This window comes from Bufo bufo, chromosome 1, assembly GCF_905171765.1.
Source record: "Bufo bufo chromosome 1, aBufBuf1.1, whole genome shotgun sequence".
Taxonomy (NCBI): Eukaryota; Metazoa; Chordata; class Amphibia; order Anura; family Bufonidae; genus Bufo; species Bufo bufo.
In genome coordinates, this window is record NC_053389.1 from 666,274,817 (window position 1) to 666,288,239 (window position 13,423).

Sequence of the window (13,423 nt, forward strand, 5' to 3'; positions counted from 1 at the left end):
AATCTCGTTGCAGCTCTGGGACTAGCCGGTTTGACGCACATCCCTTGCCTGGCGCATGTGCTGAATTTGGTGGTGCAGAAGTTCATTCGCAACTACCCCGACATGTCAGAGCTGCTGCATAAAGTGCGGGCCGTCTGTTCGCGCTTCCGGCATTCACACCCTGCTGCTGCACGCCTGTCTGCGCTACAGCGTAACTTCGGCCTTCCCGCTCACCGCCTCATATGCGATGTGCCCACCAGGTGGAACTCCACCTTGCACATGCTGGACAGACTGTGCGAGCAGCAGCAGGCCATAGTGGAGTTTCAGCTGCAGCACGCATGGGTCAGTCGCACTGCGGAACAGCACCACTTCACCACCAATGACTGGGCCTCCATACGAGACCTGTGAGCACTGTTGCGCTGTTTCGAGTACTCCACCAACATGGCCAGTGGCGATGACGCCGTTATCAGCGTTACAATACCACTTCTATGTCTCCTTGAGAAAACACTTAGGGCGATGATGGAAGAGGAGGTGGCCCAGGAGGAAGAGGAGGAAGAGGGGTCATTTTTAGCACTTTCAGGCCAGTTTCTTCGAAGTGACTCAGAGGGAGGTTTTTTGCAACACCAGATGCCAGGTACAAATGTGGCCAGACAGGGCCCACTACTGGAGGACGAGGAGGACGAGGATGAGGAGGAGGTGGAGGAGGATGAGGATGAAGCATGTTCACAGCGGGGTGGCACCCAAAGCAGCTCGGGCCCATCACTGGTGCGTGGCTGGGGGGAAACACAGGACGATGACGATACGCCTCCCACAGAGGACAGCTTGTCCTTACCTCTGGGCAGCCTGGCACACATGAGCGACTACATGCTGCAGTGCCTGCGCAACGACAGCAGAGTTGCCCACATTTTAACGTGTGCGGACTAATGGGTTGCCACCCTGCTGGATCCCCGGTACAAAGACAATGTGCCCACCTTACTTCCTACACTGGAGCGTGATAGGAAGATGCGCGAGTACAAGCGCACGTTGGTAGACGCGCTACTGAGAGCATTCCCAAATGTCACAGGGGAACCAGTGGAAGCCCAAGGCGAAGGCAGAGGAGGAGCAAGAGGTCGCCAACGCAGCTGTGTCACGGCCAGCTCCTCTGAGGGCAGGGTTAGCATGGCAGAGATGTGGAAAAGTTTTGTCACCACGCCACAGCTAACTGCACCACCACCTGATACGGAACGTGTTAGCAGGAGGCAACATTTCACTAACATGGTGGAACAGTACCTGTACACACCCCTCCACGTACTGACTGATGGTTCGGCCCCATTCAACTTCTGGGTCTCCAAATTGTCCACGTGGCCAGAGCTAGCCTTTTATGCCTTGGAGGTGCTGGCCTGCCCGGCGGCCAGCGTTTTGTCTGAACGTGTATTCAGCACGGCAGGGGGCGTCATTACAGACAAACGCAGCCGCCTGTCTACAGCCAATGTGGACAAGCTGACGTTCATAAAAATGAACCAGGCATAGATCCCACAGGACCTGTCCATCCCTTGTGCAGATTAGACATTAACTACCTCCCCTTAACAATATATTATTGCACTCCAGGGCACTTCCTCATTCAATCCTATTTTTATTTTCATTTTACCATTATATTGCGGGGCAACCCAAAGTTGAATGAACCTCTCCTCTGTCTGGGCGCCGGGACCTAAATATGTGACAGTGGCCTGTTCCAGTGGTGGGTGACGTGAAGCCTGATTCTCTGCTATGACATGAAGACTGATTCTGTGCTGACATGAAGCCAGATTCTCTGTTACGGGACCTCTCTCCTCTGCCTGGGTCTAAATATCTGACAATGGACTGTTACAGTGGTGGGTGACATGAAGCCAGATTCTCTGCTATGGTATGAAGACTGATTCTCTGCTGACGTGAAGCCAGATTCTCTGCTATGGGACCTCTCTCCAATTGATATTGGTTTATTTTTATATATTTTATTTTTATTTTAATTCATTTACCTATCCACATTTGTTTGCAGGGGATTTACCTACACGTTGCTGCCTTTTGCAGCCCTCTAGCTCTTTCCTGGGCTGTTTTACAGCCTTTTTAGTGCCGAAAAGTTCGGGTCCCCATTGACTTCAATGGGGTTCGGGTTCGGGACGAAGTTCGGGTCGGGTTCGGATCCCGAACCCGAACATTTCCGGGAAGTTCGGCCGAACTTCTCGAACCCGAACATCCAGGTGTTCGCTCAACTCTAGTAATAACGTTTGTAAAATCAGTTTTGAATACCTTGAAGGGTGTAGTTTCTTAGCTGGGGTCGCTTTTATGGAGTTTCTACTCTAGGGGTGCATCAGGGGGGCTTCAAATGGGACATCAAAATCTGCCTTCCAGAAACCATACAGCGTTCCTTTCCTTCTGCGCCCTGCCGTTTGGTCATACAGCAGTTTACGACCACATATGTGGTGTTTCTGTAAACTGCAGAATCAGGGTAATAAATATAAAGTTTTGTTTGGCTGTTAACCCTTGCTTTGTTATTAGAAAAAACGGATTAAAATTGAAAATTTCCCAAAAAGTTGCTGTTTTGGCACAGTTTTTATTTTATTTTTTTGACCGTGTTCATCTGAGGGGTTAGGTCATGGGGTATTTTTATAGAGCAGATTCTTACGGCCGCGGCGATACCTAATATGTCTACTTTTTATTTATTTATGTTTTACACTATATTATCTTTTTATAAACAAAAAAAACATTTTAGTTTCATTTTTTTTAAATTTTTTTAGCCGATTATCTTAGATAGGGGCTCATTTTTTGCGGGATTAGTGGACGGTTTTATTGGCACTATTTTGGGGGCATAGGACTTTTTGATCGCTTGCTATTACAATTTTTGTGATGTAAGGTGACAAAAAAACTACCTTTTTTTGCATCGTTTTTATTTTATTTTTTTTAACATGTTCATCTGCGGCGATACCTAATATGTCTACTTTTTTGTTTTTGTTTTACTAAATAATATTATTTTTTTTTTTTTTTGTTTTAGTGTCTCAAGTCTGAGAACCAGAGTTTTTTATCCGATTGTCAGTGGCTAAATTGGGATATAAATTTAGTACTCCATGGAAGTGTGGTACTACCTGAAGCAACCAATAATGCAGAGGCCCGGATGATCGGGGCACGTGTGACACTGAGTAGTGGTGTCCTTCCGTATCCCTCTCCTGTGACACACTCTGCACTTTTTTTGGGTCCGTCCCTTCTTTCCAGTATGGGGGACCACACCTGGAAAGTGTTGGCCAGGGATGATCCAGGCGCCTACAGTTCCAGAGGTACTCCGGCCTGCTCTTTCCCGGTCAGAAAAGATCAGGGCCTTAAGGACTGCCTCATAGAACTGAAGGAATGTCCCTGTGTTGCCAGCTCTCCGGGACAGAACAAAAGAGTTGTACAAGACAACCTGTACCAAGTAGACCGCAACTTTTTTGTACCATGCCCGGGTTTTGCGCATGGCGTTATATGGCTTAAGGACTTGATCAGAGAGATCAACTCCTCCCATATACCCTTTGTAGTCGATGATACAATCGGGCTTGAGGACCGTTGCCGCGGTACCTCGCACAGGGACAGGGGTGATGCCGTTACCATGAATTGTGGACAGTACAAGGACATCCCTTTTGTCCTTATATCTGACCAGCAACAGGTTTCCACTGGTAAGGGCACGGGTCTCACCCCTAGGGATAGGTACCTGGAGGGGGTAGGTAGGGAGGCCACGTTGATTTTTCCGCATGGTCCCTCAAGCAGACGTGGATCTGGCGGCGATGGACTGGAATAAGGGGGATACTAGTATAAATGTTATCCACGTACAGGTGGTAACCCTTATCTAGCAGTGGGTGCATAAGGTCCTACACAAGTTTCCCGCTAACACCCAGAGTGGGGGGACATTCTGGGGGTTGAATACGGGAATCTCGCCCCTTGTACACACGAAACATGTAAGTGTACCCTGAGGTACTCTCACAAAGTTTGTACAGCTTCACGCCACACCTCGCCCGCTTAGAGGGAACATACTGGCGGAAAACTAGTCTCCCCTTGAAAGCAATAAGACTCATTAACCGCAACCTCCCTTTCAGGTACATAGGCCTGTACAAATTTGGCCCCAAAGTGATCGATGACGGCCTGATTTTATACAGGCGGTCATAGGCAGGATCACCTTGGGGGGACATGCTGCATTATCTGAATAATGCAGGCATTTCCGGGTGGCCTCAAACCGGGGGCGTGTCATGGCCGTACTGTAAAGTGGGGCCTGGTAGAGGACGTCCCCACTCCAGTAATGCCTGACACTAGGTTTCTTGACTAGGCCCATGTTGTTGTGGAAATTTTATTAGGATGTGTTTCTAATATATTGTGTATTGTCATCATGTCTCTCAGTGTCAGGGTAAACCATTGGAGTGGATATCTTCCTGTGTATGTGGAGACACAGCTGCCGGGCACAGAGGTCTCCGTCGGCGAATTGCCCAATGTGCTATGCACTGGGCTGTGGGCCGGGGGAGACTGATGTGTTCAGCAAAGCAGTGTTTTCTTGGCTGATGTATGGACGCCGGCTAGGGCCCCTGCGCAAGACGCGGATTTATTGGTTTGGCGTGGATGCATTTATTAAAAGAACAATATGTGAAAGAAACATGTGTTTGTTGTCTCTAGTGCGCCTGATCAGCCGCTGGAGATAATGACGTTGTCCTGTAAATAAACATGCATGGGGATCATAGTAACTTTATTTGGCATTGATCACTGAGCAAGGCTGGATAAAGTTAACTCCAGTGGTAACGGGAGATTATAGTATACATGTGTTTGTTAGCTGGCTATGTTATTTTAAATGCTTGTCTTCCTATGTCATCACTTCCTGCATCCTTGTTATATGAAGTAAGGGGTCGGGTGATGGGCCAGCCCCTTTTCTATTGTTACACCTTTTGTGAGTAAGAAATAAAAATGAACAGACTGGGCAGGAGCAGGGCAGTGCTCAGCAAAACTGAACATGTTAACACCTTTGTCTGTGTCGTGAAGAGATTTACCAGATGCGAGCGAATTTCTATACAATGTGCAGCACGAGGCCCCAAAATGTCCTCATCTCGGCTGCACTGACCGGGGTCCAGCCACCGGGCCTAGCCAAAAAGGAGCCCGGGTGTTGAGCAACAAACTGTTGGGCGTACAGGTTTGTTTGCTCCACCATTAGATTTACAAAGTGGTCACTGAAAAAAAGACTAAAATAGTCATATTCAGTGAAGCCCACTGTGGAAATCTGGATTCCTGGTTGGCCTACAAAATCAGGAATCACGGGCCCAAAACGCTCTGGGGTATACCAGACAAGTTCACCGGCAGGGGGCTCCAGTGGACTTAACTGGTGGGCCGGAAAACTAGTACGAGCCCCAGAGCTGCTCGTTCTAGGGTGGGCCACAGGGTCCCTACCATGGCGGTCCCCTTGCTCAGCGTGGCGGCGTTTCCGCCGCCTTGGGGGCTTATCATCATCGCTAGATGATGAGGAGGACACGGATGACAAAAGGAAAGTGGGGTCATCCTCGTCCTCACTGGGACTCTCGGAGTCGGAGGCAAGCTGGGCGTATGCCTCCTCGGCCAAGAACATCCGGCGGGCCATAGGGGAGTGTGTGTGTGTGTGTGTGTGTGTTATAAACTTTATTTGGTGTGCGTGGGGGCACAGGTGTTCGCGAACTTACCCTAAACCTAACAGACAAAAAAAAAAAAGACTAACTAAAAAAACGGCAAAAAATGTGAGGAAAAAAAAACGCTGATCAACCGTCTGAAGTTGATCAGCGGTGGGGTGTGCGATTCGCTAACAGTGGCCGAATGCTAAGAGTGTCGGCCAAAGTCAGCGTACGCACAAAAAAATAAAATAAAAAATGCTTGCACCCCAAAAAGTGTGTGTGTGTGTGTGGGGGGGGGGGGGGGGCAGGCTGCAGCACCTCTGGGGGGTCTAGGGTCACACAGCTGTGCTGTGGACCCCACACACCCGATTTAGGGTGATGCAATCAGTAACGTTTTATTTATTTTTTTCTTCCACAAACTTTCCCTAAATATCCCTGCCTAACCTAACCTTTCCCTAAATACCTGGTGGTGCTGGGGCACAGATGGGGTGTTGGCTGACGATCCTGAGCTTTTTACAGATGGGGGTGCTGGCTGGAGATCCGACGCAGCGCTCCTCTCTCCTCGGCTCCTGGACTGAAAAGGAGGAGGAGAGGAGTGCTGATGCAATTTGAAATGCCCGCACGCCCAGCCAACCAATGAGAGGCGATCCTGAGAGGTGATGTCACATCACCTCTCAGGATCGCAGGATGGTGATTGCTGGTGTATTATCACACCACCGATCATCATCGTGTGTTGGGTTATCGGGTCCCCGAATAACCCGGAAACGCAGCAAATTGACCTGCGGTTCGCTGCGATCGCCTACACGGGGGGGGGGGGGGGGGGTCACAGGACCCCCCCGGCGCATTGTCCCCTGGTGCCTGCTCAATGATTTGATGTCACGACAGATGGGTAAGCGGGGAAACAACCAAACACAGGGAAAACCAACAGAACAAATGACTAGGCCCAAAAGCTAGGGAGAAAAGGATCACCTCCATACGATCCCTAAAAGCTTTCCCTAGACTGCTGTGCCCATGTGCATACCCTTAGGGTGGATATGCACATGCCCTCATGCCTAAATCTGAACACCCTGGGCAAACCCTAAGCAGCAGGGAAAAGGCAACCTGCTTCTTCCAACCAGGAAGAAGCAAGCGTCTCCCTAGAGGCCTAGATAACACACACAAAGGGAAAGGAAGGAGAGGACTTATCTTTGAGCAGACGATTCACCACAAATCAAGAGCTCCTAGAAAAAAAAAAATTATAACCCGCACAGGCCACTGGGGGAAGGAGGGATAAATAGCCTCACTAACGATGAAACCCAGTACACCTGAGGGAAGGTGAATCCAGCTGAAATCCAAATCACAACAAACCAAGAAGTCAGACATGTGCAGCCAGTCTGACAGATCTCCGCACATTTACAGGGCAAGGCGTGACAGTACCCCCCCCCCCCCCCCCTTCTACGGGTGACCTCCGGACACCCCAGACCAACCTTATCCAGGTGTGCCCTGTGAAAGGCCCTCACCAGGCGGCTAGCACTGACATCAGCAGCCGGAACCCACATTCTTTCCTCGGGACCTTATCCCTTCCAGTGCACCAGGTACTGGGGGGAACCCCGAAGAACACGTGAGTTGAGAATCTTAGAGATTTCAAACACCAAATTGCCATCCACCAGGACAGGGGGAGGTGGCAATGGAGATTGTTTCACATATTTCTTTAATAAAGACCTGTGAAACACATTATGGATCTTCCAGGTCTGCGGAAGATCCAGACGAAACGCCACCGGGTTGACAATCGCAGATTTTGTAAGGACCAATAAATCTTGGACCCAATTTCCACCGATGGTACCTTCAGTTTAATGTTTCTAGTGGAGAACCACACCGAATCACCCACACACAGGTCCAGACCAGTCATACGTCTCCTGTCAGCCATCCGTTTATATCTTTCACCCATCTTTTCCAAATTAACTTGGATCTTCCGCCAGATAGATGACAAGGCGGATGGGAATCTCTCCTCTTCTGGCATCCCAGAAGATCCAGTCCCAGAAAAAGTACCAAACTGTGGGTGAAAACCATATGCGCCAAAAAATTGCGACTTATCAGTGGACTCCTGTCTACAGTTATTCAAGGCAAACCTCGGCTAGAGACCAGAACGAGGACCAGTCATCCTGGTTCTCAGCAACAAAACACCTCAAATAGGTCTCCAGGTTCTGGTTAGTGCGCTCTGTCTGACCATTCGACTGGGGATGAAAAGCTGAGGAAAAAGACAGTGGAATTCCCAGGCGAGAGCAGAATGCCCCCCAAAACCTGGGAACAAATTGTGTCCCCCTATCAGACACCACATCAGAGGGAATGCCATGTAGTTTCACAATGTTATCGACAAAAACCTGAGCGAGAGTCTTGGCATTGGGCAAGCTAGGCAATAGTACAAAGTGGGCCATCTTACTGAAGCGGTCCACTACCACCAAAATGACAGTTTTCCCAGAAGAACACGGTAAATCGGTAATAAAATCCATGGACAAATGCGTCCAAGGACGAGACGGTATGGATAAAGGAAGAAGGGATCCTGAAGGCAGAGTGTGAGCCACCTTCGTGCAAGCTGTCACATAACCCTCCACAGTCTTGCGCAACCCTGGCCACCAGAATCTCTGGGAAATAAGATCTATGGTGGATTTGCTTCCAGGATGTCCCTCAAGGACCGTATCATGATGTTCCTTGAACACCTTGTATCGCAGTTCAGCAGGAACAAACAACTTGTCTGGAGGACAAGAATCAGGAGCCTCCTCCTGGGCCCCTAACACCTCCATCTTCAACTCAGGGTACAGAGCAGAAACCACCACCCCATCAGCCAAATTCGGAGCGGGATCCTCCAAATCACTCCCCCCAGGAAAACTACGTGACAACGCATCTGCCTTGACGTTTTTAACCCCAGGGCGATAGGTGACCACAAAATTGAACCTAGTAAAAAACAGTGACCATCTAGCATGTCTAGGATTCAGGCGCTTAGCAGACTGCAAGTAAGTGAAATTCTTGTGGTCAGTATATACCGTAATGGGATGAGTAGCCCCCCCAACCAATGACGCCATTGCTCAAAGGCCAATTTAATGGCCAGGAACTCTCTATCTTCCACATCATAATTTCTTTCAGCGGCCGAAAGCTTTGTGGAGAAAAAAGCACACGGACGCCATTTGCTAGGGGATAGACCCTGCGACAGAACTGCTCCAACCCCCACTTCTGATGCATCAACCTCCACGATAAACGGTTGAGACACATCAGGTTGCATCAGAATGGGAGCAGACCAAAACATTTCTTAATAGCAGAAAAGGCCTGTAATGCCTCGTCCGACCAGACAGAAAAGTCGGCGCCTTTTTTAGTCATATCTGTCAAAGGTTTTACAATGGTGGAATAATTCAAGATGAATTTTCTGTAGTAATTGGTAAAACCCCAAAACCGCATCAGACATTTCTGATTCTCAGGCCGGTCCCATTCTAGTACCGCCCGGACCTTTTCGGGGTCCATACAAAAACCAGAGTCAGAAAGCAGGTATCCTAAAAACGGTAGCTCCTGCACAGCAAATACACATTTTTCCATATTTGCATACAATTTATTCTCCCGAAGGATCGACAACACCTGTCTCACGTGATCCTGATGGGTCTCCAAATCGGGTGAGTAAATTAGTATATCATCAAGGTAAACAACAATGAACCTTCCCACTAAATGATGGAAAATATCATTCACAAATCGCTATAAGACCGCTGACGTATTAGTAAAACCAAAGGGCATGACAAGATTCTCGAAATGACCTTCAGGAGTATTGAAGGCCGTTTTCCACTCATCTCCTTCCTTGATTCCGATCAGAATATAAGCTCCTCTTAAATCCAGCTTGGAGAACACCTTGGCTTCGACAATTTGATCAAATAGATCAGAAATCAAAGGAAGGGGATACGGATCACGGACCGTAATGAGATTTAATTCCCGGAAATCTAAACACGGTCTAAGTGATCCGTTTTTCTTTTTTTTACGAAAAAGAAGCCGGCGGGCACAGGGGACTTAGATGGCCTAATATGTCCCTTTGCCAAACTCTCTGCAATATACTTCCGCATAGCTTCTCTTTCGGGTTGGGAAAGGTTGTATAGTCGAGATTTTGGCAGTTTAGCTCCAGGGATGAGATTGACCGGACAATCATATTCTCGATGTGGAGGCAGCTCCTGGGCTCCACCCTCCGAGAATACATCCGCAAAATCAGAGAGAAACTGAGGTAAGACCGTAGTTGACACCCCTGAGATAGAAGCACCAAGACAGTTGTCCGAACAAAATTCACTCCAGCTACTGATTTGTCTTGTTTGCCAGTCAATAGTAGGGTTATTCTTTATCAACCACGGTAAACCCAGAACCATCGGAGCAGACAAGCCCTTCATAACAAAACAAGAAATGGACTCAACATGTGAATCACCCACCCTTAACTTAATGTCATGAACGATATGAGTCAGACTCTTTTGTGAGAGAGGGGAGGAATCAATAGCAAACACTGGTATCTCTTTATCTAAAGTGCTAGTTCTAAAACCAAGATTTTGGAAGAACTGAAAATGAATAAGGTTTACCCCCGCACCACTGTCAACAAATACCTCAAAATCACAATTTCCTGAGTCTAGCGCCACCATGGCAGGCAGGAGGAAACGGGAACTGCAGGGAGAATGCATATTTGCTTGCTCAGACTCTCAATTCACAATACCAAGAGTCAGGGAAGTCTTTTTTTTCTCTTTATGTGAATACCTCCGTAGTTTTTCATTACCGCTTTGAGGTTTAACAAAAGGACATGCACAAACAAAATTACCTTCTTTTCCACAAAAGTAACATAGCTTATTCAGCTTCCTAAAATCCTTATCACCTGAGCAAAAGGAAACCTGGCCCAACTGCATAGGCTCCTCTCCTGATTCAAAAGTCATCTTACCCCGGGAACTAGGTGGGACAGATCCACTTACAGACGGGACCCCCTGCTCGAGAGGAATACTCATGAAAAGCAAGGGCATCTTTCAACCTCTCAGATAGCCCCTGACAAAACTGACTCTGGAGTGCAGGACCATTCCACCCCGAGTCAGTTGCCTACCTTCTAAATTCTGCACAATGCGACTCCGCAGTACGTTCTCCCTGTAACAAACTTCAGCCATAGGTGTGATTCAGCCATAGAGACGCGGTCTGGGTCGTCATAAATCAAGCCCAAGGCTCTATAAAATTCATCCACCGACCGGAGAAATGGTGAACCGGTCGGCAGAGAAAAAACGCCAAGGACTGCGCATCCCCTTTGAGCAGAGATATAATGATCCCCACTCTTTGATACTCGTCACCAGATGACATCGGCCGCAGACGAAAATACAACCTACAGGACTCCCTGAATCGTACAAAGTCATCACCAGCCCCTGAGAACCTATCAGGGAGAGCAACTTCAGGCTCTAAGCAGACCTGATTTCCTCCAACGGCGCCAGACGCCAGAGCATTCTGACACCGTGCAACAGAACTGCGGAGATCAGCAACCTCCAGTGATAATCCTTGCATTCGATCAACCAAGGCATCCATAGCCTCCATTTCGCAAACAGCAGGAATATGACAGTTTTTTGGCGGGTTATAATGTCACAACAGGTGGGTAAGCGGGGAAACAACCAAACACAGGGAAAACCAACAGAACAAATGACTAGGCCCAAAAGCTAGGGAGAAAAGGATCACCTCCATACGATCCCTAAAAGCTTTCCCTAGACTGCTGTGCCCATGTGCATACCCTTAGGGTGGATATGCACATGCCCTCGTGCCTAAATCTGAACACCCTGGGCAAACCCTAAGCAGCAGGGAAAAGGGAAGAGGCAACCTGCTTTTTCCAACCAGGAAGAAGCAAGCGTCTCCCTAGAGGCCTAGATAACACACACAAAGGGAAAGGAAGGAGAGGACTTATCTTTGAGCAGAGCTGGAGCAGACGATCCACCACAAATCAAGAGCTCCTAGAAAAGAACTATAACCCGCACAGGCCACTGGGGGAAGGAGGGATAAATAGCCTCACTAACGATGAAACCCAGTACACCTGAGGGAAGGTGGATCCCGTTCAAATCCAAATCACAACAAACCAAGAAGTCAGACATGTGCAGCCAGTCTGACAGATCTCCGCACATTCACAGGGCAAGGCGTGACATTTGAGCAGGCACCAGGTTCCGATTTCCGATTGGAAATACATAGGACTTACCGGTACGCCCTGTGTCCTTAAGTACCGGGACATACGGGCGCCCTATGTCCGGAGCAGGTTAAATGGCAAAATGGATTTGCAGCTATACTAGTAATGGATAATACTCTGCAACTGTAATAATTCCCAGTCATAAAAGTGCAAATGCAAAAGGCATTAATCTCACTAACAAACTCTCCATACTATTTCTGCTGCTGCTTCTTTGTCACATCTCCAGGCTCCATCTTTGCATAATGGGTGCCAAAGGTGGGCTTATGGCAAATCCAAGTGATATGAGATGAATGGCTGGAGGAAACAATCCCTTTAAGTACCAGTAACATTTTTATTTTTATTTTTGCTGTAAGATTGAATTTTGTGGGATGAGTTGTAGTTTTTATAGGAACCATTTTAGGGTACATACAGTATAACGTATTACATAACCTTTGTTTTTTTATTTATTTTCTGTGGGGAGCCGGGGGGGGGGAATTTGGTAAAAAAGCAACAATTTCCACATAGTTTTTTTGGGATTTATTTTTACAGCGTTCACTGTGTTGGAATAAATAACTTGATAACTTTACTCAGTGTGGCAGTACAATTACGATGATGGCAAATTTACCGTATATAATTTTTATTATGAGATGTACAACATATCCATTTTTTTCTTCAAAAATTTTATTTATTTTTTTAAACTAGGTTTTCTGCGGTCAATAAATACACACATGAGCATAGGTCATCAATATCCAGAATTGCGGGGGTTCCACATCCGGCACCCCCGCCGATAAGCTGCTTGAAGAGAAGACTGCGCTCCTTGCAAGTGCAGCCTTCCCTTCATGGTTTACCTGCTTGCCGTTGCATCCACAGCAGTAAGCAAGTGTAGTTACAAGAAGCCGTCCTATTCATTTCAATGGGACGGTTTGTTCCTATACAAGGGTATACAAGACCAAGAACAACTCTGCGGGTGCGACAGCGAGCAGGTAAACAATGAAGAGAAGGCAGCGCTGGCACGGCACACACCTCTTCAAACAGCTGATCGGTCTGATATCGATGACCTATCCCGAGGATAGGTCATCAATAAAAAAAACTTTAATATTCATAAAGTGTTAATTTTATTTTTTTTAGAACTATTGCCCGTTTTATTTTGGCAGTACTATGCCATTGACAACTCTCATGTGGGAGCATACACAAACAAAATCTCTTATACAGACAGGTAATCAATTGTCAGTTTGTGCTGATGTGAGGGTTAGATGTTATCCACAAGGTAATCCGGATTATAATAGTAGGCATAGAATTGGAATAACAGTATGAGAGCTCTATTGTACAGTCGTGGCCAAAAGTTTTGAGAATTACATAAATATTGGAAATTGGAAAAGTTGCTGCTTAAGTTTTTATAATAGCAATTTGCATATACTCCAGAATGTTATGAAGAGTGATCAGATGAAATGCATAGTCCTTCTTTGCCATGAAAATTGACTTAATCCCAAAAAAACCTTTCCACTGCATTTCATTGCTGTCATTAAATGACCTGCTGAGATCATTTCAGTAATCGTCTTGTTAACTCAGGTGAGAATGTTGACGAGCACAAGGCTGGAGATCATTATGTCATTCTGATTGGGTTAAAATGGCAGACTTGACATGTTAAAAGGAGGGTGATGCTTGAAATCAT